This window comes from Ambystoma mexicanum, chromosome 6q (assembly GCF_040938575.1).
Source record: "Ambystoma mexicanum isolate Mex_15411 chromosome 6q, UKY_AmexF1_1, whole genome shotgun sequence".
Classification (NCBI taxonomy): domain Eukaryota; kingdom Metazoa; phylum Chordata; class Amphibia; order Caudata; family Ambystomatidae; genus Ambystoma; species Ambystoma mexicanum.
This window is the reverse complement of record NC_090937.1, coordinates 948,830,220-948,850,088: the sequence shown is the minus strand read 5'-3', so window position 1 is coordinate 948,850,088 and position 19,869 is coordinate 948,830,220.

Below are 19,869 nucleotides of genomic sequence, written 5' to 3'. Positions count from 1 at the left end.
GGAAGGTTGTTTAAGAAATATCTAGGATGTTGACTTAAGAAAAACAAGTGGCATTTCCTAAAAAAGATTTTAATTTTAATCTGAAATCCATGTGTAAAAGTCACTTTTCCAAAATAAAAACATCTTCTCGCTATCCACTGTAGGGTTAAATATAAAATGAATACCCAAAGAATTAATTCAACGAAAAAATCATTTAGACCATAATGTGTCCCAAATGATCAGGATGTTATCATATATCTCCTGTAAAGTGCCATAGGGAATCTGAGATTTATTGGTTAGAGTAAACATGTATTTCTCTTCAAAAGCTACCATAACCAAATTAACTATATTGGGGCAAAGATAGAGCCCGAAACTGTTCCTATGTTCTTGGCAAAATATTGAACAATGAACATGATAAATTTGTTGTCAGTGCACTGGGTACAATACATTCCGTTGGTACATTCTGTGGCTGTAAATGTGGTCTTTAATTCACACTTTCCCTGATAACTGAAAGCACCCTATCATGTGTTATATTAGTATGAAAGGACTCTATATCCAATCATATCAACATAGGCCTTTCATTGTCAAATGGGAGTCCTGTATCTTTTAAGTATGGCCAGCCAGATTTTTATTGCTCAAATGTTACTGAACAAAATCAACATATTTGGACAAAGGGTCCAAAATAGAGCCAGAGTCAGAATCAATGGCTCTAACAGGGGTTACTCACATTTGCATGGAATGTAGTTATACGCATCCTGGTTTTCTGGACCTTCAGAAAACCGTATTCATTCTGAGAAAACGTAACTTTGTCTTAAGGTTCTGACTGTCAACTTCTCAGTTTCGTTTTTTATAATGCTTTGATCCAATTCAAAGTTTAGATTTTCTTAATGGTCTGGACCTCCTCATCAAATCTGTTTGAATATAAAATCACAATGCAACTGTCCTGGATAACAATGTTTGTGCTATGTTACTAGTGTTCAATTAATCTATTGTCAAGTTATGTTTACCACTCCCCCAATGGGAATACAATGGGCCTCATTCAGAGTCCGGCTGTAGCCATGCCGGAAAAACCAGCAGGCTGCTGCCTTACCCGGAATGAATTACCGCCTCCGGACTTGCCGGATTTACCGGGGCATTACAGCCCCGGTGGTCCGGTAATTCCGGAGGTGGAATGAAATTACTCCCCATGGGGATGGGGACCATGGAAACACTGGCACTGTAATTAACAGTGCCAGTGTTTCCATTTCCGTCTGCAGGCGTGTGGCGTTACTCTTGCAAGATCAGACCTGGTGGGAGTAACATCACCCGCCTGCAGAACTCGTAGTTAGCCGGTTCGGAAACGGTGCCAGTACGGTTTTACCAGCACTATTAAATACGGACCGGCTAACTTGTACTGAGGCCCAATATATCTCTACCTATTATGTAACTTCACTTGGCATAGCTAATAATGGTATTTGGGATCATTTAGATCTAAAGCATATTTGCTTTACTCTTCAATTTGAATTTGAAATGCATACAGGTGATTACAATGAACCCACATGTTTACTGAATTTGCCCTGAAACGGTATGCCAGGCCCAAACCTTCCCCAAATTCAATTTCCAACACCATGTAGCCCATAGCGGTAGCAGACCTCAAGATCCAGGACCTACTGCTCCTACTCTACATTGAGCTGCAGACTCAAGCACAACAAGCACAACAGCACCACAGAGTGCAATCAGCAGAATAGCGGAGGAACGCCTTGCAAGAGGAGTGCCAATCCCCCAGGTCAGGCCATCATTATGAACAATAATTGATGGGAAGATGATAACATTCTACTACCTTAATAGTGAGACAATAGCAGAGCTACCCTACCTGATACAGGCTGATCAACAAGCAGGATCAATATAAGAACATCCATCCCCCACGTCTGATGCTTGTGTTGGTGCTGCACATTTTTCCCCCAGGCATGTTCCAGCACACTGTTGGTTGGCATGCTGCATTACATTTCACAGTCCACACTTTCTACTGTGCTTGCCCAGGTGCTGGATGTACTGATGCAGCATGCATGCCATACATCACCCTGTGCACCACCTCTACAGAAGTAAATGCAACAAAGGCATAGTTCTATGCAGCTTCCCACTTCAGTGGTGGAATCACAGCTATGGGCTGCATGCCTGTGACATTTGTGACCCCCCAGGCACCAGGAGATGTTTTCTTGAACAGGAAACAAAAACAGTCCCTTAACGTATTGATGATCTGTGCTGCAGACCTCACTGTGACCCACTGCTGAGACCTCACTCTGACCTACTGCTGTTGCTGCTTGCCATGTTCCACCCATGATGTCATGGTCCCACAATACAGTACTCTGCCAGCATATATGAAGGCTCACTGAAGTCAACAGACCTGAATTCCGGGTATACACAATCACCATAAAACTAAACATACAGGCTTCTGAAGAGCAAAGAGTAGCAATGATGGGGGGGGGGCAAGCACCTATTTGATTAATTGATTAATTTAATCTGTGGCATGGCACAGTCCTGTGTATGAAGACCTGCCCTCTGACCCTACACATAATATGCAGAACCCCACTGGAAATGACCCTCCCGAACAATGTCAGAGTATGACAGAAATGCAAAAATCCAAATGTATTAAGACATGTACCCAAAGTGTGATCTACAGATACCACAATGCAATGGGAATGCAAGCCTACAAAAGACACAGCTAATTTCTCCTGTGCAAGATGACAGTTCAACACTGAGATGGCATGACAGCTGCAACCCATGCATGTCATTTTACATTATCGCTATCACAAAGTGCACAAGACTATCAGAAATCGTGTCAGTGCTGTGAGGATCCACAGGGTACCTAACTCCTACTCCCCTGGATCCGCTTCTCACGTGGCTAGGGAAAAGCCATCGCTCTTGGATCCCGACCCTGTTGTTGGAGAAGCGAGGGAGGATCACCTGGGTGGACGGTCCTTGGACATTGGGAGTGGGGTGCCCACAGGAGAGTCAAAGTATCCCTTTTCCCTATTGAAGACCAAAATAACCCTCCCTCTGCTTTATAGGCCACTGTAAGCCAGCTCCCCTCCTTTTCCAATTTTTTTATCTCTGACAGTACTGAGACGAAGAATAGGCGGCTAAGAGTGATGAACACTAACAACCCATTTCACCATTCTGGTACTGGGACAAGTAAGATGCCTGCAAAGTACTGTTAGGGTCAGTCATGCCTCTTTAATTATAGTCAGGCAAGTCCAATTGAGAATCCACAGCTGCAATCTGTCAAGTGGTTGCAAGTGTATACACTGAGAGCCAGAGAACAGCAGAGATAGCCACAGGCAGTGTGGGGGAGACCAGCAGGGGACCCTTTTAATAAGGAGGCAGCATGGAGGGACTTGGAAAGGAGCAGGGATGCCCGCTGACATCCCAGAGAACAAATGGAGCCCAAGGTGAGCTTGGTCATTAGGCTGCCACAGATGCCAATGGAGCTGTGAACAAGCCTGAAAGCAGAGAGGACACCGTCTTTGTCTGTGCAGAGGCAGTGGATTTGCCGGCGTCAAGTGAGCAGGAAGATAGAGGGAACTGGTCCACGTCCGTGCAGAGGCACTGGAGGTGCCGGTGTGTGCAAGACTGCACCCGGTGTGCGAGCATGACTCGCAGAGGCCAGCCCACCAGCCTGAGAAGCAGAAAGGAAGCAACAGGAGCCACTGGAGAGAAACACTGAGGACCAGTGAATGTCTGAGAAAGCAACTCAAACGCTGCAGCACTCCTAGCGGGCTGCATATTAGTAGCAAAGTACCAAACGTGATTAAGACTTGAAACAAAGTTGCATTGTGCAAATTGAATACCAAAATATATGAACACTTCAATCAAAGCGTAACTGTGCATATTGAATACTCAACTGAATGAACACTTGAAATTAAGTATATTGAATACTGAATTGAATAAAACTTTATGGGCAAAGCAAATAGCAGATGACAGACATGGGGAACGTGCCCATGTGAAATCAACCTACAAAAAAGAGTGCAAGTGTGAAAGAGTGCCATATAATAGTGGGGGATGACAAGACTGCCACAAAGTGAACTTTATGAATGGATGCAGTGCGGCAAGGCCACAAACTGGCAAGAGGTGTGTGACACAATATGGCAAAGCCAAGAGGTTAAACAGGGGAATCCAGGAGAGTGTAAAACTGCAAATAAAGCCAAGAGGCCAACAAAGAGAAACTAAGTGAATGTGACTCTGTACAGAGGGGCAAGTACAGAAGAACCTGTGTGGGTTGAAGAGCCTAGGGATCCTGATTGCACGACCTGTGATGAGTGGACAATGTGGTCTGACAACTGCGCCTAGACCAGTGAGCCCTAAATTGTAAAAATCAAGGTGAACTGGTGATGCCTACAGTTGTGTTGAACTTTTGAAAAGACTGAAACAATTACAAGTTGAAGGAAACCCTGAGAATTGTGGAACTGCAAAGGTTGTCTTGAACGAAGTCCAAGAACCTTTTCTTTTAAAGTGTGGAATTTAAACTTGGGGAAGGGAACCCCGAGGATTGGGTGGAAGTAGATTACCTTCAACTTGAGAAAGGTAATCTTGAGACTTTTGTGGATTTTTTTTGAACTTGGGGAAGGGGAACTGAAGAGGAAGCTAAGAGCTGGAAAAAGCTCAGAACGTTGTGTTAATCACCATTTTGTATATTATTGACATCACTATGGATTGTTTAGATTTAGTTGTGAGGGCAAGGATAGGTTTTGGACACAGACAGACTTTTAAGTTGTACTATTTGACTCAGACTTTCCTTAGTTTTGTTAAGGTTGGGAAATCCCACCCTAGCATAGTGCAAGTTAGGCCTCCTACCATCTTCACATTTTATTTAATTTTGAATTTTGAATCTGTTGTCTGTGTCTTGCTTCATGATGCCTTCACCGTGCCCAGTATTTCAAATCTACAGACAACATTCCTTAATTGTAAGACTGTTACCTCTGATGGGCTAGTGATGTGTGGTATGGAGATTCCTCAAGTAGCATGAATCATTTTCCCTACTTATTTCATGAGGCATTATATAATGTAGAGGGAGACAATGTGTGCATTTCAAATGGGCCATATGTTCAGTAGCTGACATGGTGAACGTTAATCCATGACCAATTGTTACACACTTGCTCATAGTTCTACAACCAACACATATCCCTATTGTCCTCACAGGTGACTCTGGCAATCTCAAGCTCATGTGGCTGACACCTGTATGGAATTCATGGACAGCACATGAGTAGGCATACAATGAGTTGCACAGGAAGACCAGGCTCTGCATAGAGCATAAACACTTGAAAAATGTCACCTCTAAATGATTGCGCAGCCCTAAGTGAATGGTAAATATCCTATTCAAATTGAATGTGTAACTGGACAACAAATACAGTGAAACAAAGAGTCCAAAGAAATAGATTCTTCAGTCAAAAAAACGCTGTTGAAACAGATTTTATGAGTTGATGCAAAAACAAGACTACCGACACGTGTTTCGACCCAAAACAACGGATCCTTTTCAAGGCAATACGTATGTTATTCAAACTGAGTTGGAAAACCCAAGCCCTCCTTAGGGGCAGATATATGGGCCAATTCTAAAGTAGTTGATTCACCTCAAGAATATAAATGGCAAATAACTGAAGCAGTCTCTGTTACTGATACATTGTGGTACATTCCCAGAACATGGGAGTTTGTTCAAAAGTTGCAACTGTAAATTCAGGGACTGGTTCCCCACTGTGGACACAGATACCTTTGGCATGCAGCATGATGATCCCTGCACAACATCCCCAATTGTCTGCAGGTGTTGCAGTTGCTTCCCCTGAAATATGTTCTATAGGTTCTTGGTGCTGCTCTATATTGTTGTGTCTCCTCCAGATCCCTTCAAGCATTTACTGGGGCACACACTCAGGGTTGTGGAAAGGGATGAGGGCCTTGCTGAAGTACATGTCCCCATCCACCTGCCATCATCATCAGACTGTGCCCTGATGCTGGTGGCATTGGATCAATGGGGCAGGTAAGCATGGAGAGTGTTGGTCCAGGAGAGTGTTTGCCATTGTCACCTCATGGGTGGCCTGTGTGATAATGAATTGATCACTGATCTCCACAGTGGCCTGTAGGCTAGAGTTGATGGCAGTTGGGGGAGTTGGGATCACCAGCAATGTTACTTGAGGTGCCTGCTTGTGCTGGTGTAACATCAGCATCAGTGGACAGAGGCAGTGTGGCTGGAGTATGCAGATGGCATGCTGGTGCTGGCAACAGATGCTATTTTAGAAATGGTCTTCCTCCAGGTGCCACAATGGCAGGGTTCAAGGGGGAGGTAGAGGTGCCAGAAGTTCAGAGCCCCCTTCTATCCATATGCCATGCAGTCAGATCCCTGCTTCTGGTGTTGCCTGAAGACTATCAGGACTTTAGTGATGCATTTAACAAAAGCAGAAAACCCCCCTCTGAACATGCCTTATTGTTGCCTGCTTGACCGCTTAGAGAGAACACACATTTCATGTGGCATATCTATTTCTTAACACAGAAACGTATGCAGCCGATGGTGTTTATCTGAGAGCTGTCCTATGAATGGCTTCATGATTATTTATGGTCACCAACAGCTTCCATTTGTACTATGTACTGTAACAATAGGGGGGTCTGTTGCCCAGTATTGATTACCGAGAATTTAAAAGCATCACTGTCAAAAGAAAGTATTCTTTACATTTGAAATGCATGGTGTTATATCAGATGTGTTCAGCTGTCATATTTACTAAACAGAACCTACAACGGGAATAAAAGTTAAGTCTCTGTTCATGGGAGAGATGCGTGGAAAACCACCTTCAAAACATATGAATTTCCTGTGATGCTTTACAACCTTTAAAATGCCTGTGATACATTTCCACACTTCCTGAATGGCGTATTCAATGGCCTCCTGGATATCTTTTTCATTCCATAATCTATGTAAGAAGGCTGGTTACAAAGTGTCGCACCTGCAGATTCCAGATCAAAAGGGTACATTCCACAGGTTTGGCCTTTTGCGACCGTCCTTCTACCTGTTCCTTTCAGGTGGTCTCTCCCTGAACCCCTTCTCTGCTCTTCGGTACCATCAGCCCCCCTCCACCCTCTCCTGACCCATCCCCACTTACCTGATGCAGCCTCCAGCTGATTCTTTTCTGTGGTCTGGACACTGCGCCTCTTGTGCCTCGGGCTTCCGGGGGGCACGATATCTAGACCAGAAACACACTGGATAACTCAATGAAATTCTGATTTTCTCTTCCTCTAACCACCTTCATATAAAGCATACAAGAAGAGTGTTGCAAAGATTGAGAACATTCATTAAATGCTGGGGTAGGGCCTATTTCACGTCACTGAGGTGTAATTCATGCGGTCTGTACTTTTAATAAAAGGGTTTAAATTAGTTCAGCAAAGGTGAAAGCAGTGTTGGAATGGACTTGCGCTACTTAACTCAAGCCCCTCACACGTTTGCTGGGATTTGCCAACGTTTATACATGTGTTCCATCTATATATTTTTTTAATTATTTGTTTACATTTCAGTGTCTACTTTAACCCATTAGAGGCATGCCATAGTGCATTTCTATTCGTCTGAAGATAGGCACAATGTTTATGCCTCTGTAACATTAGGATTCAAATTAGCTACTGCCTACCAACACCCTAATCATGAGGATCCATTTTATTGTGGAGAATGGCATCTAAGCACTAGCCGAAGCGTTTCCTCAATGTCAGTTTATTATAGGTTGTATTGGGGCCTGTGTAATGAGTGGGATTATGTTTCTGGACATGGGAGTTTCTGCCTGGTACATGAGGGGCATTCTGTGTCTGGACTGTGGGTGTCTGTGTGAATGAAATCCTGTATATCTTTCGTCTCTTTGTGACTGATTAAGGTGATGTCATGTCTATGTTGTATGCAAGGGAAAGAGTTTAACCCTGTCGTTCTAAAGGTTGAACGTACTGATGTATTGAGCGACTCTTACCCTATGTATAGACTGAATGAAGATGATTTACCAGGAATTCTCAGTACGCTGGACCTTCCTGCATAGATACTTACCTTTCATTAGTGTTTGGGCTCCCACTGTTCTGATATGGAGTCCAGCTTCTACGCACTTCTCCTGCCTTTTATGAACCAGTGTAGGTTGGTGGGGGAGAGCTTCTTGTCAACAAGGCCAACAGCTGCCAAAACAATAACTGTTTGAGTTTTCCCCACTCTCTGAGCTCTACAAACAAACATTTATTCAGATTTCCTTGCTACAGGAGAGCCAGAGTTATAAGAATATTGCAGGCACTTCCTGCTACTTGAGAGTCGCCTATATGATAACTTTTTGGGTTCTCACCACTACCTGAGCAATTTGAGAATTATTTCGGTTCTCCCTGCTACCTGAAAACAACCAACGTTATAATTTCTTTTGGGTTCCTCCTGCTACCTGAGACCTGTCACAATGAGAGCTGTTCAGTTCCTTTCTTGTACCTGAGAGTTGCTAACACAATACATATGTGTGTTCTCTGCATTTGAGAGCCATCAGCATGAGTATTTTTGGGCACTGCATGACACCCGGCAACATTCGACATGAGAATATTGCGGGTTCCTCGGGCTACCTCAGAGCTGTCAACATGAGAGTTATTTGGGTTATGCCTTCTACCACCAACACAGCCGTTTTTTGTTCTCCATTGTACCTGAGAGCCACGAGCCAAAAAAATGTTGTGGGGTCTCCCTGCTACCTGTGTACAGTCCATATGAAACATTTTTGGTTATTCACTATCTGAGAACCATCAACATGAACGTTTTTGTGGCACTCCCTGCTACCTGAGACCTTGCAACATGGGAAATGTCTGGAGTCTCCCCACTACTACACAGCCCCAACATCATCATAATTCGTCTCTGCGATACATGAGAGCCAGCCAACATGAGCATTTTTCAGATTCTCCACACTGAAAGTGCCACCGACATGATAATGTTTGAGATTCTCTTTAATACCTGAGCACTTCTAACATAAGAATTTGGCAGTGCTCAGTGCTTCCCGAGAGAGGATAACTGATGCCTAAAGTTACCAACATTTGATTTGCTATAGGCTCTGCACGCGCTACCTGTAAGACACCCGATTTGCTTGGTTTTCCTCATGTTTTCTTGTTACTGAAGAAAGACACAGACATAACATTTTTTACAGGATCTACTTGGTGATTGAAAGTGAAAGTTAGGACATCACCTGTGGACAGGAACAGAAGAACAGCAGGAGTATTTACAGGGAGATGTCAGCAAGCATATATATAGTGGCAGTTGGAGAGCAGGGGTCGAGGGAGCAAGAATAAGCTGGGAAAGTATTGTAATTACTGCCGGATACAGGAGATAGATTTAGAAGATGTACTCAGTAGCCAAAATGATGGTGATTAGTTTGATGTCAGGTGGGAGGGGGGGGGGAGTTCCAATATTGGCGTGTTGGAGATGTTGAAGAATGGCAGAAGTGAGAGGGTTCACATGGAGGGTGAGGGATGCTTAGTTTGCAGATGCTGATAAAGAGTGGTCAGAGATAAAAGCAGCCAGGCTGGGGGAAGGTTCAATCCATGTAAAACGTGCAATGCTTGTCATTCCCCCTGCTAGATCTCTTTTTTTTAGCGTGGTGGGCATTCAGTTGATTTTCAAGAGCACCACAGACTATACTGTGCACCAATGTTTCCCGTGGCTGACCATCACCCCATACCAGAACAGGCTGTCATGATGGGTCCATCATATGTACGCAGACCCTAACGTTCCAACACAGGAGTGCACTGTGCCAACAGAGGAAAAACATGTCTGATCGCTGGAGCCATAGCAATTGGCTTTGTTTTGGGCCACTTTCTCATGCCAGCATGCTCTACATTGTGGAGAGAAAATTTAAACCTGGATCTTCAGATGAGCTGATACATTCCTTCTTCCAAACCAGGCAAGGTGTTTTGTGGCAGCAATAACAAGGGGTTGCATACGCCTATACAACTTGTGTTCTTACCATCACAAAAAGCTGCTTTGCACTACAGTTGTATCCAATGTATAGTTCTCAATGTTCCTTTTCCTGCACACTTCCTTATTGGAGAGCTAACAAACAACTGCAACTACCCCAATCTGTATCTTTCCTTCAGGCAACTGGAAATACATATATAAGAGAGGCCAGAAACAGAATGAGTTGGGTTGGTCTCTTTTGTTTGTCCTTTGCTCTGACCTCTACATCAGCTTTTGCACACCCCTCCCCTGCAATGTCCTCTGTCTCCCACTCCCTATCCTCCTGCCCCACTCCCCTGCATACATGTCTTCATTGTATTTCTGCCTTACATCCGCTCCTGTTCCGACTCCTGATGCCTCTCCATCTCTGGCCTCTCATGTATCTGCCTCCTCCTGCACAACAACGGCTTTGTTGTGCTCCACTGCCCCCTCCTCCTTTGCCACCTGCTCCCCTCGTCTTCTCTCACGTTGTCTACCCCTTTACCATACTGGACTCTTCTTGATTCTTGTAATGCTGCCCTTTAATTTCTCTCTACTTCTGTTACACCTTCTTCTGCCCCCCATCTCTGCCTTTTTGTTTTCCACCTCCTTCTCACCCTTCTCCTCAACAGATAATGAGATGCTCCCAAAGAGATCCACTGGTTGGGGCAATAAGGGATTTAATTTCCCAATGGGTTGGGTAATATAGGGGAAATTATATATATATATATATTCTTTAAAACAATCCCAAAAGGTTTTCACAAAGGGGTTATTTTTTAATGTGTTCACTTTTCTTGGATCTGAACTCAGCAAGGTAAATGAAAGGATTAAATAAACAAAGCAAAAGGCCTCACAGAGGTTTTTCCCAAAAGATGTTTGTTCTTATGTGACCTCTATTTTATGGAGGAAGGAAGAATGGGAAAGAGGAGTAACACCGGAACAATAAAACAAACACTAGAAAGGGCGTTATCTAAAAGTGGGAGTCTAACATTATGGCCAGGCGCATTACTCAATAAAGTGTAACCAACAGGAAATGAATTGTGAAAAAAGACTGCAATCCTAATACGCACTTCTCTACTAGATTGGCCCATGTGAAACAGGTCACAAGGGCACCTTATTAGGCAGATAGATCTACTTCTTCTGCAATTAGTCATTGTCCTGAGGCACCAATCTTCCTTACGTATTTTGAATGAGACAACTTTCCCTGTAAATGTACATGCTTCACAGGTACCACACGTGATAAATCATGACAAGGTCAGAAATTACCCTGTCATGATTGAGCATCCCCCTATGCATGTGCCTGCGTTTGTGAATCTGGGATGTACTTTTAAATGCCCTGAAATACCCTCTTATTTGTACACATGCCCAAAAGCTGGGATACAATATTGGGACATTTTAGCCATTTTAGCCCATTTGAGCCCAAGACTTGCAAGGAAATCACATTATCAATGCCAGAAGACAGCCCTCCAGTACCACCTCTCATCCACAATCCCTAACGAGTCACAGGAGAATTGCAACTGTGGGTGTCCTAGGTCAAAATGGTTTCCACCCGTTACTGAGCATGAGGCAAACTGAGACAGCAGAGGATATTGCACAGTTGGAAAGAGTGATTTTTTGCCGGAATGTAGACAAACCAGGAACCCATTAGCAAACTTGAGCCATACACAATTAACAGTGAGCATTGTACAATTGACACCGTAAAAACATTTTGTATTGGTCACATTGTACAATAGCTCGTAAACCTATGGAGCTGTATTGACATCACTGCACAGCCTAGACACTACATAGAGACTGGAAATCACATCTTTAGACTGTGTGTCTGTCTGTTTCTGCCTGCATGTTAAATGCAAAGCACATTTTGCTTTCCAATGTTGTGTTCATGCCACACCTTTGTTTTATTTTCATGTAATACAAATTAGCAGAACACATACAAAAAGACATAGGTGCATCGAATATATAGAGACAAGACACGTCAATGCCTATCAGAATAGTACATAGCATTGTTTTATATGCTACACATGAATAACCATATATCCATGCTATGTGACAGTTTGGTGGCGTCTTTAAACTGAGCAGATTAAAAACAAAATGTCCAATTGTAGCATTGTCTTAAATGGCCACGTGTTTGGCTAAGGTGGGCCTCAGAGTGTTAGAGTAGCTACTTAATAACTATTCACAGAAAGGTACACAGGTCTAGAAGAATTTACAAATAGAGTCAGAACTAATAACACTGTTTCTCTATAGTCGAAGCTCCCCAAACTCTACACCAACAGAGTGATATCCATGGGCTACCCAGCTCTGTCCAATGCTGTCAGGCGGTTGTGAGGGAAGCAATGTATTCCAATAGTAGATAGACACCCTCCACCATATGTCGCCCGTGAGCAATATCAGCAGGTGCAAGGGTAATTGGGCCCAAATATCCTATTGAGGAGTTCCTTTAAATACATGTACGTTTTAGTACCGGCCACTACAAGTGACCCATTGTTCTGTTTTCCCCACAACCTCTCCACAAAGTGGGGAACAGTAAGAAGGGGTGGCATGCAGGTGCTCAGGGGTACAATACCATGTAGAACAGGTCTTGGATGTGCATTCCATGATGGTGATGCACCCAGAGTATCTCTGTGCTCTGCTCCAAATGTGGAAACCTATTTCGGATGTAATTAACAACCATCATTTCCTCTCCCACCTAATCTTGTATGGTACAGTTTCTTCTATATTGCCCCTGTCTAGTGACCAATACAACTTTGAGACCCATCCCTCAACCATACGCTCTATGTGTGTGTGTTCTAGAGGTGTGTTGTGCATTGTTCCTGCTGCATTCTTCTGCTTGTAAGAGGCCTAATGGCACAATTGTGTACATGGAAATCTGTTAGATTCCCTGATATCGCATTTGGACTTAGCTCTAACCAAAGTTCTGTATGAACCTTGATTATAAAAGTCAACCAGCTTGTTAAGACCCCACAAGCCGAGGCACCAAAAATAGCATCCCCGGTGAAGGCGAGAACCCGGGATTATGTAACAATGGAGACTGTGGGCCAGGCTCTGTTGTGGGATCTGCAGTTCAGACATTGCACTGATTGCTTGTAGATTGAAACATTGCGGCTTCATATTTTAGGGCCGTACAAGGAGATCTTCATCCTCTTTTTTTTGTGTTCCCATCTGAAAATTGTAGATTTCTCTTAGGGTTTCCGATGGGGTTTAAGGTCAGCCATAACGTTCTTCAGGAGTCCATGGGGAGGCATGGTGATGTGAGGGAGTGTTGTCCAGGTTGTGTATTGGAATGTTGTTGCTAAACCATCTTTGTTGTAAAATCGTCCCTTAATGGTATCTTCCTTTGGACCATTGAGATAGAATGCTTAACATACAAAACCCTATACCTTTGGTGGCTATATCCTCCATTAGAACGTTAGATCTAGGTGCCTTTTGGTGTTGGCTTCTTACCTACAGCTCTCTATGGAGACTTTGATTGTAAGGCCATTCCTGGACTGCTGCCCCAAAATGTTCCTTCCACTTGGATCAAGATGTACTTCTCCCACCTCTGGGATGCATTTCAAGGGCAGATGAAGAAAGAAGCTTGCCCTCCTGTGTATAAGAAGGGCTATCATGGTTCATCTCTATCATAGAGAGGTTTTTCTAAAATATACAAACTTGTTTGGGGTCTTTGGAGGAAGCAATCTGTGTCAAAATCTGAGAGTCATGACCGAGTAGGTAAATCAGAATAGAGATTAAGAATTCATGCGAGCTGCCAGGTTACCTTCTTCCCACTATCAATCAGGGAAGATTCACCAGGCAAATTGTTGCTTCCTGGGCTTCAGTTACGGGGGTTCCCATGAACGATATTTGAGGGTCAGCTAATTGGATTTGTTTCTCTATGCTCCTAAAGCATAGCTCGGGGGCAATCTCTTGCCTTAGAAGCAAGATGCTGTAGAGGAACACAGGTTCGATATCTGGGTCCGTGCTTAGAAACCGCTGGGAATTAAGTGTGTTATAAATGACTAATTATACTTTTTTTCTGGCATACAATATGCGGTTTTCTATCCCGGGATCAGTTCTGTCTTGTTACTGTTTGGTTATCACAATGATATTTCCTCGGCATACTTGTGGCATGTTCTGTGTGTCTAAGTGTTATCTGGGGTATGTCCTCATTAAATTGTGGAAAGTGATGAGGGGGGCCAAGGTAATCTTGTGATTGCATTGAGTAATCTCCATTAAGCCTATCATACCTTGTCAATGTACCCATGTCCTGCCTTCCCATCCATGGACTTGGACAAGCCTAATGTCTATGATGTGACAGGATCAGCAGTAAGTGTGCTACCCCTTTACTAGACAGGAGGGCAGTAGGGACTAAGGGGCTAAAAGGAGAGGTGCACTTGGGGAATCACCTGATCTTAAAAGATGTTCTTGGTGAGAGAATGTACCCGAAGAAGGTGATGAGTGATGGTGGCCGAGGTAACAGAGATTACCCAGGGTAATCAATGCATGTTGGTAATATTGATGTCGAGAGCAAGATTTCTTAATGAACAGTATGTTGTTTGTGTCTTGGATCATTTGCTATTCAAATCATGCAAATGAGGAACATGTAATACAACGTGCTCTCTTCTGTTGGAAACAGAAGCAAACAGACATAAGAAGGAAGTAAGAGAGTGGAGAATGTTGTTTTCTTGAGTTTAATATCAGAATAATACAATTGATAGCAGTATGATTATATTGTGCTTTTCTTCCTGGTGAATGGAATCACCCATGGCATTTGTCCCAGAGATGTTCCACTTTGGTATTACTGAGGAGCTGTCCTGCAATTATACCAACTGCACAGTTTTGTTTTTGCGGTCAAGCATTAAAAAGAAAAACAATCTGTAGGGTTACGCACCAGGAAATGTATGAAACCCTGTTGACCGTAGGACAGTTTGTCAAGGATTTTTAGCCATAGTTCTTTGTTGCCAGGTGCGTCAGGGCTGGCTTTTCTGAGCGAGATAGTGCCGCTTCGGGGAGTGACTACGTGCTCTCATGACTATGGTAGCTTGTTCTCCCGCTCAGACTGCGCTGTAGAATACAGGCATTTTCCTTGTCACTGCAGCCTTATGGGGCACTATATCGTTCTGCAGTATTATGTCCCAATCTGCGCTCCCTCCCGCCACTGAGAAAAATCCTTAGACAGGGTCAGATATTGTCTCGCATTACCTATCAATGGGCTTAGAGACACATTTTCATTATGACATTAAAATTGTCTCTGTGACTGTTAGCTCTGAACCATTTACTAACTTCAGTGGTGTGCACCTCTCACAACCCCCACTCAATGGGTTACACTGCATACCTCCTATCCCTAGAAAGTTGTTTTGTTAAACTCCTGTGTGTCATGCTGCAGAACTGGGCAACTTTATCCTTGAATCTCAAGTCGATCTCGTTGCCATTACAAAGACCTGGCTCCAGGAGTCACCACTGCATGCCAGTTTGATTGCTACACCAAAGGGTTGCACTATCTTACATACTGACCCTATTGATACAAGAGGTGGTGGAGTCGCTTTGATCTTTAAAGAGCACTTACATTTTTTTGGCACTCACTGGCATATCGGAGATGGATCAGAGTGAATCGGTGCTGATTAAACTGAGTATTAACCCTACCACGTCCCTTAGTAGTTTATTACTTTGCAGAACCCCTAGCCAAACTCCTAAGTTTCAGGAACAATGTCTGGCCCTTCTTGATGCTTTGTCTAAACCCTCCTCACACATTCTCATACTCAGAGATTTTAACTTATGGGCAAACAGCTCTCTGGATTTGGGTGCCTCCTCACTGTTGAATGTATTTGAAACCCTGGGCTTCCGTGAACATGTGAAGACTGCCATGCATAATCGGGGAAACCTCCTGGATTGGATAGTGTAGAGAAACTTAACTATTTCTCCTATTGTAGTGGAAGACTGCATATGGTCTGACCATTCTTTTATTTCTTTTGGCCTCTACTACCCCGTGCTCTATCCTCGTGTCGCACAGTAAAACATCCTGTCATGTCCAGGAATGTTTGGAAAGTCACACAGGAGGATTTTAATTCTCTGGAAATTTCTTGGTTGACAACTCCTGAGGATATATCCCTAGCAAATCTGACCATATACTTTAGGACCATTACCAAAAACTCTTTTGATGCCTTGGCATCTCTTCGCTCTACTGTCCAGAAAAAAAATTGACACTGAATTATTGGTTTCAACCTGAAATTTTAGCCCCTGAGAAGGACACCCGTGTGGCCGAGAATAGCTGGAGGAAAAATCCCCCTGAGGCCATGCTGAGGGTCTATGAGACAGCTGTTAAAAATCGTTAAGGAGACTATCTTTAAATCGAAGGGAGCCACATTCAATGATCAAATTAACTCAGCTAAATCGAATTTACAAGAACGTTTCTCTATCTTGCATGAATTGGAAGGTAAATCTATCAATCTCCACACTGTTGTTGATGACAATTGGTATCAACACATTCAGAATGAGCTCTCACAGAAAATACTTGGCCATCAAGCCTGTATCACTGAACGAGCTTAAACCCTAATGAGACTGCTCCCTTCCATTTGAGCTAATTCTTCAGACTCTTCCTCACTCTCCCATTTAAGGAGCTATCAGATAGTGAAGTCTTAAACATCATTCGCGGGATGAAAACCACTTCTTCTTGTAAGGTTGATGTTTTTTCCGGCCTTTCTTTTCAAAGACTTCCTGACCTCACTGATTCCTTGGTTTACAAGGCGTATTAATATGGCTTTCCTAGATGCTCAAGCAGAAGAGGCATGGCTATATCCTTTGTTAAAGAAAGACAACCTTGATCCTACTGATCCAGGCAACTACAGGCCCACAACTAATGTGCCTTTCTTGCTAATAATCCTTGAGAAAGTGGCCTGCTTTCAATATTAGGATTTTATTGAGCAACAGGGAATTCTCACCTTAGGGCAATTAGGATTTCACTATAGAAAGGGCACTTCTGGACCTGAAGTCAAACATACTGAAAATCATAGACAAAGGCAATAAAGTGCTGCTCCTGTTACGTGATCGCTCTGCGTCATTTGCAGACAGATTGATTGAGCTAGAATGCTTCCCAATGATTTAAATCATTCCTACGCCCAAGACAACCAAACATTTTCAGAAATGATGCTCAATCCTTGACTGTATCCCTTAATTGTGGTGTACCGTAGGGTTTCTGCCTTTCGCCGCTGTTGTTTAATGTGTACACCAGGCTTCTATGTGATCTCTTGGAAGTCTGGAAGTGCAATTTGCAAATTATGTGGATGACACCCAGATCCTCCTCGAGTTATCAGGGATATACTCAAAGGACCAAGAGAGGGTAAATGGAGGTGTTTGCAGCCGTTCAGTCCTCAATGGCACTAAGCGCACTGTCCCTGAACAATGCCAAGATAAAAAAACTGGACCCTCAATATAGTGATTTTCTGATCTCTGGCCATTGCTCCAACATGCTCAAACTTTGGGAGTATGCATACTTGGACGGCAGCTTCAAGTGTCCGAGGTCCGCTGGATGTTGCACTGGCTCCCAATAAAACAGAGAGTGCAACATAAAGCAACAACTCTGGTGTATAAATCTTTGATGGGAAATGCTCAGGCTGATCTTTGCTCCCGTATTCAGAAGAAACATATCAGATGAACCTTGCGCTCAAACTAAGACTCTCTGTTCGACTATCCTCGCTTTGCTTTAAAAAGAAACGGCATCACTGGCTTTGATGCCTGGGCCCCTTTGATCTGGAATGCCCTCCCCTCTCTACTCAGGTCCATTCGAACCTTAGCACAGTTTAAAAAGTGCCTGATGACTTCAATACGGGCATAGATTGAGCCTCCTGATTTGTACTACAGTACCCTCCCTTTTTGCTCTTTGTCGTTAGTCTTGTGAGCTACCTGAGGTCTTTGGGTGTGTGGCGCAATATAAACAAAATTATAGAATAGAATAGACCATGTGAATGTGCTCTATTGACACAGAAGGCAGACTCACAACACATATAGATCAACGTGAAGAGGGCACCGCATGCACCATTTGTGAGTAGAAAAGGACCACTGAGGGTCCTAAATGTGGATGGGGTGCTGACACAGAATGCAAAGCCAGATGGCTGAACCCTGGCACACCGGGGCCCACACTATCTACAACTATCTATCCCTAAATACTCTCCTTCTAGAGCCTTCCGCTCACCCACTTCCAACTTTCTGAGGGTGAGCCATTTTTTTCCGAACTGAGATTTGGGGGTAGATCTTTATCCTCTGCAGGTGCTTCCCTCTGGAACAACCTCCCTGCCCCTCTCCATCTTGAGCCTGATCGCCTTAAATTGATGAAACTCCTCAAGAATGTCCTCTTCTCTTCCTCTTTCTCTCTCCCTCTCCCTTGCTAGCCTCCTCTCTATTCCTGCCTACTTCCCTGCTCCTTCTTTTCCCTAACTCTGCTCTGTTTTGCCGACTGGTCGCCTGGTGCACCTCCAGAGCCTCAAAGGGGCCAGGCTCCCCGCCAGTCCTTGCACTTGCCTACGGGCCTATGCACTCTGCACACCGCTGCTGCACTTCTAGAATTCGTTCTGTGATGAGAGTAACCTCCCTGCACTTAAGCCAGGGCCCTGCTGGACTGGGCACACTTGATCCCCGCTGTTAGGCAGAAACCTGTGCAGTTCCCTCTGGGACCACTGCAAAAGATTTAGGACTACAGGTGTTTGGCGGTGAACCCACTTGGTAGCAGTCTGTACCACACAGATTCACTTGGTAGCTGTGGCTGAGCAGTCAGACTTCCCTCAAGAAGAGTTGAGCAGTATGTGGAGTATACAAAATAGGGCAATTCTTCCCAGCAAGACAAACAAACACGCAACAAGGCTTAGTGTAAAGATATTAAGGTATTTATTTATAACGAAACATCTATGAAAAACACTAAGGCGAATTCACGGCAAACAAATCAAACACAATTACTCTACGAAGAAGAAATGATCAATCCCCCTAGCAATATTTCGACAAGTCTAGGTTCTACCGGCACCACTTATTTACAGACAGAGGTGTATACCTCAACCTAGATGACACTCTAATATTAGTTAGGACGGGAGAGAAAAAGATGGGCAGGTTACGAAATTAACACAGTTCAATACTTCACAGGGAAAATGTACGGTAAGAAGGCAAGAACCACAAGAGATCATAAAGTTCAGAGGCCAGGCCCACTCGGAGAGAGGCAAGGCGATATGTCCCAAAAAGTCTCTAGTGGAGATGCATTCAAGTCTTTGTAGCAAATTGTTTCGGCAGATTGAACCAGTTCAGAACAATAAATGAGAAAAGCTTGGAGGCGACCCAACGGAAAGGAGAGGATTAGGACACCTCACTCGAACCGATCGAAAGGGAAGCCAGGCGGACACGGTACCTTGTTGTGGAGGGCAGCTCCGGCGGGGGCAGTTGTTCCTGGTGGTGGATGCACGTCGGGTCTTTGCCAAGAGTAGAGATGATCTGGTCGTCGAAGAAAAGTGAAGTCCGGTGCACCACCAGGGAAGAGACCAGCCGCGGAATGCTCCGTCACAAGGCACCACCTTTTGGTCGCGGTACAGGGGTAGTGGCTATCCGGTTGCCGCGGTGCTCTGCACGGGCAATTCGACCACTGCGTCCTGAGGCGAATAAAAAGCAAAGGGGACTGGTTGTTCCCACCAGTCAGGGGAAGAGACTCTCCGGCAGGGAGATCTCCTCTGTCGTCGGGAAGTGGTGAGTCGGTTCCGCAGGGCTCCACCGGAGGTGTCGTCGTGCAGGTCGGCTCAGCGTTACCCTCGTCGGATTCTTAGGTCCTGTGGTGACTTCTGAATATCCAGTCCCAAAAGCCCTGCTTTTATGCAGAAAACCCCCATTCATTCAGCCTAGCTGTCAATCAACACATGCTAAGTGGTGAGTGGGAAGGCTCACCACTTGGGCCAATCACTCCAGAGTGTGACCGGAGTTGGCAAGGCAACTCGGTCCAGGGTGCCTAAACC